Raw genomic sequence first — 13,414 nt, forward strand, 5'->3', positions numbered from 1 at the left:
TTCTCTCTATGCCGATGACATTCTGGTATATGTATGTTTAGTAAAGACTACGGGGCCCCTGCCTAATAGGATAAACCCTAGCAAGGAATAACAAGTTTTTGTAAACAAAGGAACAGCACCGGGTTCTGTGCATGTATATCACAACAATCTAACAACACATTGATCACTAAGGGCCCGATGTAGGTAATTTTTTTTTACCGGTTCATAAATACCGACTCATACCGAATCGGTATTTATGAACCGGAAACCCAAATGTAGGTAAAAATCCGGTAAAAAATACCGATTCTGTATCAATCGGTATTCAAAGTCGGTAAATACCGATTTGGTATCTACCGAATCGGTAAAATCCGACTCTGTAACACCCATACAACCCTATGGCCTTCCAGTCCCATAGGAATGAATGGGAGACACCGAATCGGATTGTACCGAATCGGTAAATACCGATTTGGTAAATACCGAATCGGTAAAATCCGATCTCCAAATTTCGAATACATGTCATGTGAGCCTGTGCACCAATCAGGGACACCCACCACACCCCACATCCTAGCATCTGAGAGATCAGCCAATCAGGTGCAAGTACCACACCCCAGTACCTGGAGGTGGCCACACCCATGCAGGTGCAGAGCAACAGGACTGCAGAGAGACCTGGAAGGGAGACAGAGGAGCAGGCAGCAGTGAGAGCAAGAGAAACAGCATGGAGTCCCAGGAGGCACCAAAGGATGGAGGTGACAGGAAGAGAAAGATGAAATTTAGCCCCACAGAGCTCCAGGTGCTGGTGGAGGAGGTTGTGCAGCACTACAGCCAGCTGTTTGGGAAACAGTCTCTGCATGTTGCAGAGTCTGTAAAGCGGACCACCTGGCTGGCAATACAGAGCAAGGTCAATGCTCTAGGAGTGACCCACAGAGACATTGACGACATGAAGAAGAGGTGGTATGATCTGAGGATCACCACCAAGAAAAAACTAGCCACCCAGAGGAAGGAATCAGCAGCAACCGGTGGGGGGAAGAGCCGTGCCCCAAGCCTCACCGACCTGGAGCAGCTCGTGGAATCAACCATGGAGCATGAAAGCATACATGGGATCGGGGATGCTGATAGCTCAGCCAGAGCTGCAAGTAAGAAAGGTAAGATGCATGGACATGTACCCCACCCATTCCCAGGCCCCTTCCCCAATGTGGGTGAATCACTCACAATCCAGCACACATGACTGTAGTCCCCAGCAATGCATCATGGTAGTTGTAGTCATAGGTACATACATCAAAGCTGCCAACACCAAACCCTGCATGCCAAGCCACACTCCCCATGCACAAACAGTCTAGGCAAATGCTAATGTGTGTTAGGAATCTGTGTTGGGAAAACAGGCAGCTGATCATTGTCCATGTCTGTTCACAGGAGAGTCATCGCGCAGAGCAGCGCTGGGAGGGGAGTGTAGTGCCACAACATCGTCTGCGCGGGAGAAGGCAAAATACACTGCTGGACCTACCACTGTCCCTGAGGAAGCATCCACACCCCAGGCACCCACAGCAATGGAGGACGACACCACTGCTCAGCCACTCTCGCCCCTGCTGTTTGACACACAGACACAGCCAGCACCAGCAGGAGCTACAACACCCAGCTCAGGGTCCCCTGTGCGCGTGAGGCCAAGAAGGCAGGATGTCCCACCTTTACGGATACTGGAGAGCTCCGATGAGGAAGTGGTAGTGGCTCCCAGACCTACTACACCAACAATGTCTGGCCACGCTGGACAATTTGGCTCACAGGGATCCGGCCGTGCAGGTGACCGTGTCCGTAGGGCACGAGAGCAGGATGAGGGGCAGGATGTGCAGGGTGTCTTCGCTGGGCTTGAAGCCACAATGGTGAAAGTCCAGCGCATGCAGGCCAGAGGCATCATGGCTGTGCACCGGCAGGTGCGCATCCTGAATACCAGGATGTCGGACATCGATCGGGGGATAGGTGCCATGGCAAGGGGAATGGAGGTCATGGGCAAAGGGATGGAGGCAATGGGCAAAGGGATGGAGTCCATGGCAGAGGGGGTGAGGGGCATGGAGGAGCGCATGGGCACCCTCTGTGAGGCTGCAAAGTGACCAAGAAGAGAGGCGCAGGTATAGGCGCGAGGTCAGGCTGCTCAATCAGTCGATCAACCGCTTGGCAACCTCCACCACCCTGCAGTGTCGCCGCTCTGTAAATCTGCAGACTGACATTGTTCACTGCTGCAGTGACTTGTCCCGGGGGATGGGGAGGGTGACCTCAGCAATGGAGGCAATGCTGACCCAGCTGACAGCCACAGGTGGCAACATGGTTGTTGGGGACACTGAGGAGACAACGAGCAGGAGTGGGTCCAGCACGCCTGTTCAGGACATACGTAGGAGCAGCAGACTCCATGCCGAAGACACCGGCACCACTTCACATGTAGACCCCCAGCCCCGTGCCTCGCAAAACACCATGCGTAAGCGCAAGCATTGAAATAATTATTGAGCACAGGACAGGTCAAAGTGAGGAAACTTTGGCAAAACATTGTGCAAGGTGCATTTAATTTGATTATTGTTTTTTTGGAAGGTGCAGTTGTGTACATTAAAGTGAGTGTTCCAATCACTGGACATGGCTGTGTGTCATCGCTCAATTAGAAGTATCTGGTGGTAATTTCAGCACGTCGCAGTCGACCATCTGTTGCTGGTGCTGCTCCTGCTGCATTGTGATCTGCTTGTACTGTCCCATCATCAATGTCCTCATGATATGTGAGTTCTATCTCTGTGCCATCCTTGGTGGCAAGATTGTGCAGCATGGCGCAGGTCGCAATAATCTTGCAACAGATAATTGGCGTGTATTGCCGTGCACCTCCACTCTTATGGAGGCACCTAAATCTACTTTTCAGCAGCCAAAATGTACGTTCCACCACGCTACGTGTTGTTCTGTGTGCCAGGTTATAACACCTTTCACTCCTAGTGGATGGGTTCAGGTAGGGGGTGAGCACAAATGAACGCAGGGCATATGCACTGTCACCTGGGTGGGAAAGGATAATAAGATTATTCACATACTCAGGAGTGCTCCTTCTGCATGAACTGTCAGGGTGTCTCACACATACTTACCCAGCAGGTATCCATCACCAAAATCACCAGCAACAAGGCGTCTGTATATCCCACTGTTGGTGAAGATGTAGGAGTCGTGGGTACTCCCAGGATATTTGGCTACGATGTCCGTTATCATGTTGCTAGCGTTGCAGATCACCTGCACATTGATTGAATGTGTGGATTTCCGGTTTCTGTAAATGTGCTCAGTTGCTGCAGGTGGGCATAATGGGATGTGCGTTCCATCAATGCAGCCTATTATGTGCGGGAACTGTGCAAGTTGTTAGAATTCGGTTTTTGTCCTTGCTAGTTCTGCAGGTGTCTCAGGGAACTCAATGTAGTGCTCCATCCTCTGCATCATGGCGTTTAGGAACTTTCTGAAGAAGCGTGACAGGCAGCTCTGGGACACTCCACCTACAGTGGCTATCACGTGCTGGTAGCTCCCAGAGGCAAGGAGGTGTAGGCAGCACAGCACCTGTACATGGGGTTGGATGGCGTGTGCTCTTGGGGTTGGGTGTTCCAGATATGGGTGGAGGTCCCTGATCAAGTCCAGGATTGTTCTGGGGTGGAGTCGGTACCTTTGCAGGATCTCAGCTTCAGTGAGTTGGAAGAGGGTGATCCTCTGCCTATATACCTGCTCCTCCCTTAGCCAGACCCTCTCTCCTGCTGCCTGTATCCGTAGCCGCCTTGCAATTACGTAGAAGGCCGCCATTGTGGGTGTACTGTTGCATTTTGGGAGCTTCTTATATATCCTGTTCCTGGTTTCCACCTGCTCCCAATTCATGTTAATTACCGACTCTTAAATACCGAATTTCACGAAATTCGGTATTTCCTGACTTTGCTACATCTCAAATTGCCTTTTTTATCACTTCTTATTTACCGACTCGGTAAATATGAATTCGGTATTTACCGATTCGGTAACTTACCATTTTTTATTTACCGATTCGGAGAATATGTATTCGGTAAATTCCAATTCGTGTAATACCGAATCGGTGTTTTACCGACTGGTATTTACCGAATCGGTACGTTTTTGGTGACATACATCTCGTTGCACTGATTCCGGTCGGTAATGGCCGATTTTACCGATTTTCGGCCGTTACCGACCGGTATTTGGCTACCTACATCGGGCCCTAAGTGATATATCATATGGACAAGGTACGTTTTTAGAAAAATATTTTCTATTTATTAGATTCTTCCTTATTAGATATCTTTTTTTCAACTTTTTCTATTAAAATGTATTCATCTAGTTTTGTCTTGATTCTAATTATCAACTTTATAGGTATTATTCGTCATTATTCCATTTTACATTCCATATTTTATATACAACATATCATTACTGGATATATGCAAAATCTCAATTACAGTCACATTGATAATATACAGAATTGATTATATCCAATCTCAACGCGTTTCGGCGACAGCCTTCCTCAGGAATTCTGTATAGACGTAATTTTATAACTATGGAACAAGAACATACATGCATTCATTTTTATAAAGTGACAACGTGTTGCTTGTACAGTTTCGCCTATTGCAGGGAGACAACTAGAACACAGGGTGGAGAAAGCTATTTTCAGTCCAATCTTCTTAAATAACAAAACCATTAATTCTCAATATTCATTATTTCATTATATTACACTCCTAAATCTCTATTTACAATTATTTACAAGTTAAATGTGCATATCTACAATATATACAACCATTTTATACACACTACATAACTCATCTAAAAATGTCATAAAGAAGATAAACTTCAATATTTCCATTAACATGGCTCATCGCTACCTAACTTCCCATCTTGGTTTCTGAGGAGGGAATGTTTTTCTGCCTAGGTGGGATAAATGTCACATTGTGTTTTAAATATTACATGGTTACGTGCAGATATCCATGCCATAACATCTGGCGTGTAAGGTCTGCCCGGGTCCAATTGTAGATATGGATCAGGCGTAAAAAACTGTCTACTTGTATCAGAGTACAAGGTACATGGGATTATATACCTAGTTTACTTTATCTTTATAATCCCATAATTAGAGGGAAGACATACTGTTAAGTTGGATAGCTGTATACTGGGTAGTATTCTTGTTATAAATTACCTTTGTTTTAATTCTGTGGTACTTGTAGTGCGAGTATTTCTATATTGGTTAAAAAAGGGCCACGTTGGGTAATGAGTCCTTACAAAACAGCATTTTGACTCTAGTGATGATAAGGGTACCTTTGGGTTGGAAAAACTGAGACAATAATTCTATTGTCATACCAATATCACTAGTGTAATGACTGAGCACAATTTTCAAGCAGTTGTTACATACCTGGGAAGTACTCGGGCTACTCGATCAACTGGTCCAAATCGATACTATATGTGCTGCATGGCCCACCGCCCAAGCTGCCCAGGGGGTTCACCATCACTATCGCTCCAGATGGCTTTAAATACCTGGGTATCTTCATCACGCCGGACCCGGTGGTGTTCCTTGACCGGAATCTAATGGGCCCCCGGCGAAGGTTGCACAGGGACGTAAGACATTGGCGTTCTCTTACACTATCGCTTTCTGGTAGGGCTGCCCTATTTAAAATGCTAGCGCTCCCGCGTTTCTTATACGCCCTGCAAAATGTCCCTTTCCGATCCCTGATTCCTATTTCGATGCCGTGGAGAGTGACATACGTCAACTGTTGTGGGACGGCGGGGCAGCCCGCATAGCCCTCCATAAACTCACCCAAAGCTGGTATGATGGAGGTATAGCCCTGCCCAACTAGTGGCCATCAATCATTGGATTCACGGCTCCCCCCTTTAATCCGGCCTTCCTCCTGGACAAGAGTCAGACCGGGCGAGAGGGCTACCTGGGGGCCCTGTACAGTAAACCATCTAGGAAAAGGTATGTTGGGCCCATGGCACACATGATTGCAATATGGCATAGGGCCAACAAGTGTTTGGGATGGTCGCACAAAATCACTGAAGCGACTCCACTATGGTCGGCGCAGCAGTTGGGTTCCCTCTGTTTTCTTCAGGGTTTCGACAAATGGGACACGATTGGGCTTTCCACTGTGGGCGACATAGTACACAGGGGCAGGTTACAGACATTTGCAGACCTACAAACCAAACATTTCCTGGAACCAACAGAACACTTTCGATATCTTCAAATCAAACATGCCCTTCTCACGGCCATCCCCAACCTTACTTCTATACCTGAGAGCTCCCCCCTAGAGGATAGACTACTATCGGAACCTCTCCCCGAAAAGGCCATATCCTTCACCTATCGTAAGCTCTGTAACAACCTCCCCGACACCTTCCGACCCCTACGAGATAAATGGGAGGAAGACCTGGGTCTTCTAGAAGAGGAGGAATGGCGGGCAGCTTTAATGTCTCCTAGGGAGTCGGCCATCAACCATAGATTCCGACTAATCCAACTGAAAGTCCTACATCGAGCTTATATGTCTGCTCTCACACTAGCTAAAATTGGCAGGCGCCCTGACACATTATGTCTTAGAGGGTGTGGCCAACCGGGCACCTTCTATCACGTCCTATGGGACTGCCCGAGGGTGCAACAATTCTGGGAGGGAGTCATACGTAAAATGAGGGCTTATTGGGTAAGCTGATTCCGCTATCGCCAAAAGAGAGTGTCCTTAATATATGGGGGGCCACAGACCTGAACGAATTGGAACTACAGTGGGCAGCGCTGGCCTTCCTGTTGGCTAAACGCTCCATTGCTATGAAGTGGGGCTCCCCTGAGAGACCGCTGGTGGTGGGTTGGGTAGCTGAGCTGGACAGTTGCATGCTTGCTGAAAAAACAGTGTACAAAATTAGGGGTTGCCCCACGAAATGGGATAAGAAATGGGGACACTGGAACAAATTCCGGGGTGAGTTATGTGACTCTCCAACGCTTGAACTGGCAATGTCCCGGACTGGACCCAATTCTCGAAATGCATCTTAATGTATCAATATGATTACTGTGTAACTTGATTCAGCTGCATGTTTCTACGTGTGACTGATTTACTGACTCTGCTTTTTCTCAATAAAATCTTAAGTTTAAAAAAAATATATATCCGTCCACCTTGACACGTCTCATTCTTCAGTTCTTTCCTTTGCAAATTTTTAAACTCCTTATTGCTCATACTCTAATTTTTATCTTTCATTGGTGTTTATTTGGGTATTCCTTTTTTGGTCATGCAAAATATTCCTCATTTGTCTTCCTGCTTTCTCATTTCAGCCCTACTCATTTCCCTCTTGGCCCTGAACTTCTGGCTTCCTCCTACCACACCTATTATCATATTCCATTGTGTCCTATTTATTGTTTGGCTCAGCCAAAGAAAGTTAGGAAGTGGAGGGGCTTTGTTTTGTTTCCGGGTTAGGCAGTGAGCAGGCTCTGCACCAGATTCAGAGTAAGGTGGCAATTGAAAATCCTCCTGTTTCTCGAGGAATTACTAAACCAGAGAAGAACCACCCGTAGTACTACCTTCACCACATAATTACAATGGTAACGTGAATTCTCCTCCAAATATAGCACTTTGTCCAGAAATCAGAGGATTCCCAGTTACCACCTACCTCTAACTCAGACCCCTGGACTACTTTAATGAAACTGAAAAAGGAACTAGGGAGAATGTGAGAAGCACTACCCATCCTTCTCTTATTCTTACAGACTAGGAAATGCCCAACACCCTCTCTCCATCTTTTGCTTTTCCATGTACTCTTCACTCTCCCTTTGATGTCTACCTTCTCTCTGCTTCTCATTTGCTGCCTCTATCCACCGATACCAATCTCTTGTTCTATCCTCGCCACTCTTTCCTCACTTTATCTTCTCCCTAGTCTCTAGCTCCCATGCCTTGCGTTCTCTCCATCCATCTTTCTGTATTTTGAGCTTTTAATTTTTTCCCTCCTCTATTTTTACACTCTTTTTCCATTGATTTCTTTCCCTCCCAATTCCCACTGCCCACAACCATTTTGTCTATCTCTGTCCTGCTCACCCTTATACACCTTCTCCTATAGTCATTTGAATGCCAGAAAATGTCCGAATAACTAACAGTTAACCCTTGGTACAGCAATAGTGAAGGGGTGTTTACCAGGAATGTCACTAAATGTTTTCTTTTTACTTGATTCTGTGCCTTTATAATTTAAATATGAAATCAGATCAAACATTTTTGGTTGCTTGTGCTTCTTTTTTGATTAAATGTAGAGGAAGAGACTCCTCAACTGCACTTGGTCCTATATCCATTGCCCTTCTGGTGCCATACCATCAACCACTGAAAGAAAACAGACAAACTCATTGACAGGAAGAAAACTCCCAGTCTCAGTCCTATATGAATAGCAGGCTAGTGTCAAGAACCCAATCGCTAGCAGTCATATTGTAACTGCCTGCTCTCTGGGAGATGGTGGAAAAAAAAATCAGTTTGCCTACATGGTCCCCACCTCACCTTGAACAGCCTCCTTAGCCCCCCCCCCTCGTAAGATAATTCTGACTGTCCTGCAGGATACATCACGCCTATATACCACTCACCTCCAAGATTCTCTCTGGTTTTCTGATAGGGCTTCATGCCCAGGATGAGAGGAGGTGTATGCCATGTTGTATCCCACAAATTCTCCATTGTCATTCTGCACTTGACAAGGAGTAAGCCTCACCATGCATATTTGGCACAACTAAGCACCAGCTTTAAGAGTGCAACAGTCTTTCAGTTTGTGCATCCAGGACAAGCAGAAGAGCTGTCCCAAGCAAGCACGGACGTTTAAACCACTGCAAAAGAACAAATCAAATATTCCACTATCTGCCCTCACCTATCTGACCCAGATTGTCTATATGCCCCATTTTTCATAATCATGAGATATGAGTGAGGCCCTAGAATAATGTATACTCATCAAAAATAAACAATTTCACAGTTGGGTGCATGTTGGGCAAAGGTTTAACCCCCTTGTCTAAGCCTTATGAAGAGGACATTATTCTTTTTTTAGCAAAATAAAAAGGTAATTTGAGGAGCTTTCTATTAAGGACGCTGATTTTGCAAGTCAAATCCCAGTTTTGAGTGAGTAAAGGGGGTGAAATATTGTGCGGGGGATGGTGCATGAGTATTTGTGAGAGATATGCAGTCTTTCAGATAGAATTTTTTGTAAACTAAGTCATTTTATATAGATAAATATGGGAGTAATTCTGTTAAGTCTTCTAATAAGGGTGACCAATCTGGCTGCATAGTGGAAAATGGATTTTGGAGGCACTAGGTGGGGCTTAGGCTATCCAGTTATTATGGTGTTGCTGTACACCATCTCAGATATAACCAGTGGCTATAGCAAGGCATGAACGTATTGGTGCAGAAGGCAAGCTGCATTCTCAAGGTTAAGGAGGGTGAAGCAACCCAATATTTTGACTTTTCTACCACTAAAGTCAAGTTTCTTTGGTTGTATGTAATAAGGTCTACTTTTAAAATGTCCACTACTCTTAAAACTTGAGTTGAATTGTAAAAGTAATAATGTGTCCTTCATTATTACCTAAGAATTTTTAAAATGTTGAATTTAAACAGCCGTTTTCACTGCATGCATTGTTTAGATTATCAAACTATATCATAATAACCCCTTAGCACCTCTTAACACTCCCCTTCCCTTTATTCTTAAAAATCCACAATTACTACTTAATGCAATAATTCCCTGAACCATAAATGTTTCCAACTACGCCTTAAAACTGCCTAGGCCTAAACCCAAAAAAGGTTACTACCTCATACCTCTACCTTTCATTCAACCCCAAAACTCCTGACTATTCCTTTATGGTTCCCTTGGCTGAAACCTAAAAGCCCCCCACTATGCCTTAAAGCAGCCCTTCCTTTAACCTTAAAAAGCATCTACTCTCTACTATCCAATAAAGCTAACCTTCCCTGAACCTAAAAACCCTTATTGCTATCCTTCCCTGAACCCTAAATAAACCCTTTCTACTCCTTAACACTACCCTTCCATGAACCCTTAAAACTCCTTACAACAATTTTACACTACCCATCCCTGAACCCTGAACCAGCTCTTGATACTTCCCTTCTGGGAATCCTAAAGACCCTTACTATCCCTTAAACCTATCCATTCCTTAACCCTGTAAGACCCTAATAAACAGGTTACATATCTTCGGTAATTTTAGTTTTGGTCAATATTCTAACTAAATGCATATTCCTCACCTTGTGAGTATCCCCAGTGCCAGGCTGGATCTGGAGAGGTGTGGTGCAGCAGCCAGAATGACTGGTTAGCACCATGTGACACTAGCCATTAGCTCACTTAATCTCCCTGATGGCCCCCAGTGCCTTGAGACCCTTAGGGGTTATTAGTTTGCGCTTAATAAATACTGGATTTACTCATCATTGCTCCTTCGTGCAGCTCTACATTGACTCCATCCATTCCCGGAAGCAATGCTGGACCGACCTGGAGGCGCCACCCTGTGTGCTGGCATCAGTTTCTTTCTTGAAGAATGTAGAGCTTCATAACTTATCAGAAATGACAGTGTTCAGATTTCTTATTTGGGACTTTTTAATAGATGAAGAAAAGACACTATTCCACAGAACGGGGTGGTGAGAGGGTGGGGAACAATCTACAGTTAGATAGAGGTTCCACCCGGAAGAGCGTAACCAAAGGTAAGTAAAAAAAATGTAGTTACCTATACACTGTGGTTCTCATACATTGATATCTTTCAAGATGCCCATACTTGAATCTTCCTCGTCGTCGAGGTGGAAGACCCATAGTAATTCTAAGTAGCTGTAAAAAAACAACAGCACTGCACAGTAAAGTCCAGTCCTATGAGATTGTATACCAAAACAAATCATTTTAAGTAGAAACAAACTTTAACCAATCAGAGAGAAGCCCCTGCCCCATTCCTCTCCTATAGAGCCACCACACCTCAGATTTCATAGAACAATTGCACTAAATACTTGACAATAGTATTTCCATCAGTCTACATGGTGAGCGATTGAAGGGGCGGTGGGAGGGTCATATATGAATCTATGAAATATATATAAATACTGGAGAACCACAGTGTACAGGTAAGTAACTTTTTTTTCTCCAGTATTGACTCTTTCATAGATTCTCATGCTTGAATCAGAATATTGAGCAGTAACTAATTGACCTAATGTATATAAAAATTGCTGAGGTGGGTAGAATAATATACATAAATATATCAGTTGTAGTTAATAATAACCATGTTACAGTTTATAACACTAGCTCACCTCAGTGAAATAAGTTGCAAAGAACTGCTTGGCCCACTGCTGCATCATCATTGGTTGTTACATCTAGACTGTAGCGTCTTGTAAAAGTATGTCTGTCCATGTGGCTGTTCTGAATATGTCGGGTAATGATACTCTGACAAAAAGAGCTGTACAGGGTGCTATGCTTCTTGCTGAGTGGGAACACACTTTAGATGCAAGCTGTTTTCCTGCTTTTTCATGGTAGATGGCTATGGCTGCTGATGTCCATCTGGCTATACCATCTTGTGAAACAGCCTGACCTTTCGTGGTGGTGCAGTAGTGACCAGAAGCTGATCAGATTTTCTTAACGTTTTAGCTCTTTCAAAATAACATTTCAAACACTTCTTGACATCCGATGAAGGATTGTAGGATTCTGAAAGTATGACTTTAAGACAATAGGTTAATTGAGCTGAAAATCCTTTGGACCCTTGGGTATGAAATGAGGGTTGGTATGTAAAATAACTATATCCTTTTAAACTTCAAGTATGACCTTTGTATTGTAAAAGCTTATATTTAGCTAATTCTTCTAGCTGATGTAAGGGCTATGAGAAGAGAGGACTTCCATGAAAGATATTTGATGTCCATCATATGTATAGGCTTGAAAGGCCCTCACATCAATTGAGCCAAGTCTGTGTTGAGCCAAGACTGTGTGCAGAATTGGTGGTTTCTTTATTGGGGATTAAGTTCTAAATAGTCTTTTTAGTAATCCATTTATTATTCTGTTTGACCGACCATAGAGAAATGTGGTTTCTAGATCTACTGAACCCTGATATTGTTGGATATTGTTGCAAGATGAACTCTGATTGAGCTATGAGATAATATGGAGTGAGCTAAGCTGGGTAGGTATGGTAACACCTGTGCTGATGTCGAAGAAAATGGATGTCAATTGTTTGAAGAGCATCAACTGCAAATCTTGACCATTATGCCTCATATAATTTATTTGTGGTTTCTGCTCTGACTTGTGGCAGTATGTCTAAACATTGTTGAGAAATTTTCAGCTGGTGGAACTCCATGTATTCATGAGCCAGGCTGCTAAATTGTATGATTCCGGATTCATGTGTATTACCTGACCAATGTTCATGCAGAAGAATCCTGGGACTTGTTTGAGTGGAATGTGTTGCTGTTCGGACATTAGTGTGAGTTATGTGTACCAAAATTGTCTTGGTCACACCAGGGCTATCAGTATAATTGGACATGGTTCTCTTTTCAGTTAGCTTAGAGTCTGTAGAATCAGAGGCAGAAAAGTGTACATGAATATACCTGTCCATGAGATGTGGAACACATTCCCACATGATCCTCTGTGAGGCAATCTGCTTGCATAAATGTTGGCATTTCTGATTTATTGGGGGTGCAAACCGGTCTAGGGTCAGTTTTGCTCATTTGCTGAATATTCTGTAGAGCTGAGTTTGTGACATTTCCCATTCATGGTATTCTTTTAGAGATCTGCTTAGATCATCCGCCCACTGTTTTTCCTTGCCTTGCATGTTCTCTGTTCTCATGGAGACCTTGTGTTGAAAACACCAATTCCAAATGTTCTGTGCTTTCTTGGACAGTAGATGTGATCTTGTTCCTCCTTGCTTGCGTAGGTAAAACATTGTGGTCATGTATGTTCAACCCAATACCTCTGACACTTTTATTGTTGGCAAGAAAGCATGGAGACCTAAACAAGAACTCTCAGTTCTAAAAAAAAATGATGCTTTTTCTTCTCTTTGGTTAACCACTTGCCACTCACTTCAAAGTCTTGGAGATGTGTTCCCCGACACTCCATGGATGTATCTGTTGTCATGGTGTAACTTGGTGGTTGATTAAGAAAAGTTAGACCCTTGGAAATGTACTTTGTCATTCACCATTTCATAGCCTTTACCATTTCTGGCATGATAATGAAAACATCGTCGAATGTCTCTTGTGTTCAATGTATCTCTGCTGTTCCTGCAGTGGTCTCATGAACAAGCAACAGCTGGGGATCAGTGGAATGCACATTAAATAATTCCCAGACACTATTTGTACCATCTGACTGAAGTGAATGTTTTTCTTGAGAGGGCATATGCCCGTCTCATTATATTGACAAATCTCTTTTGCAGAACAAGCCTTGCAAAGCGTTGTATTCAGAATCATCCCCAGGAATGTGATTCTTGTTTTTGGAATCAGGCATGATTTCTCCCTGTTCA

The sequence above is a fragment of the Lissotriton helveticus genome, chromosome 7 (genome assembly GCF_964261635.1).
Source record: "Lissotriton helveticus chromosome 7, aLisHel1.1, whole genome shotgun sequence".
Taxonomy (NCBI): Eukaryota; Metazoa; Chordata; class Amphibia; order Caudata; family Salamandridae; genus Lissotriton; species Lissotriton helveticus.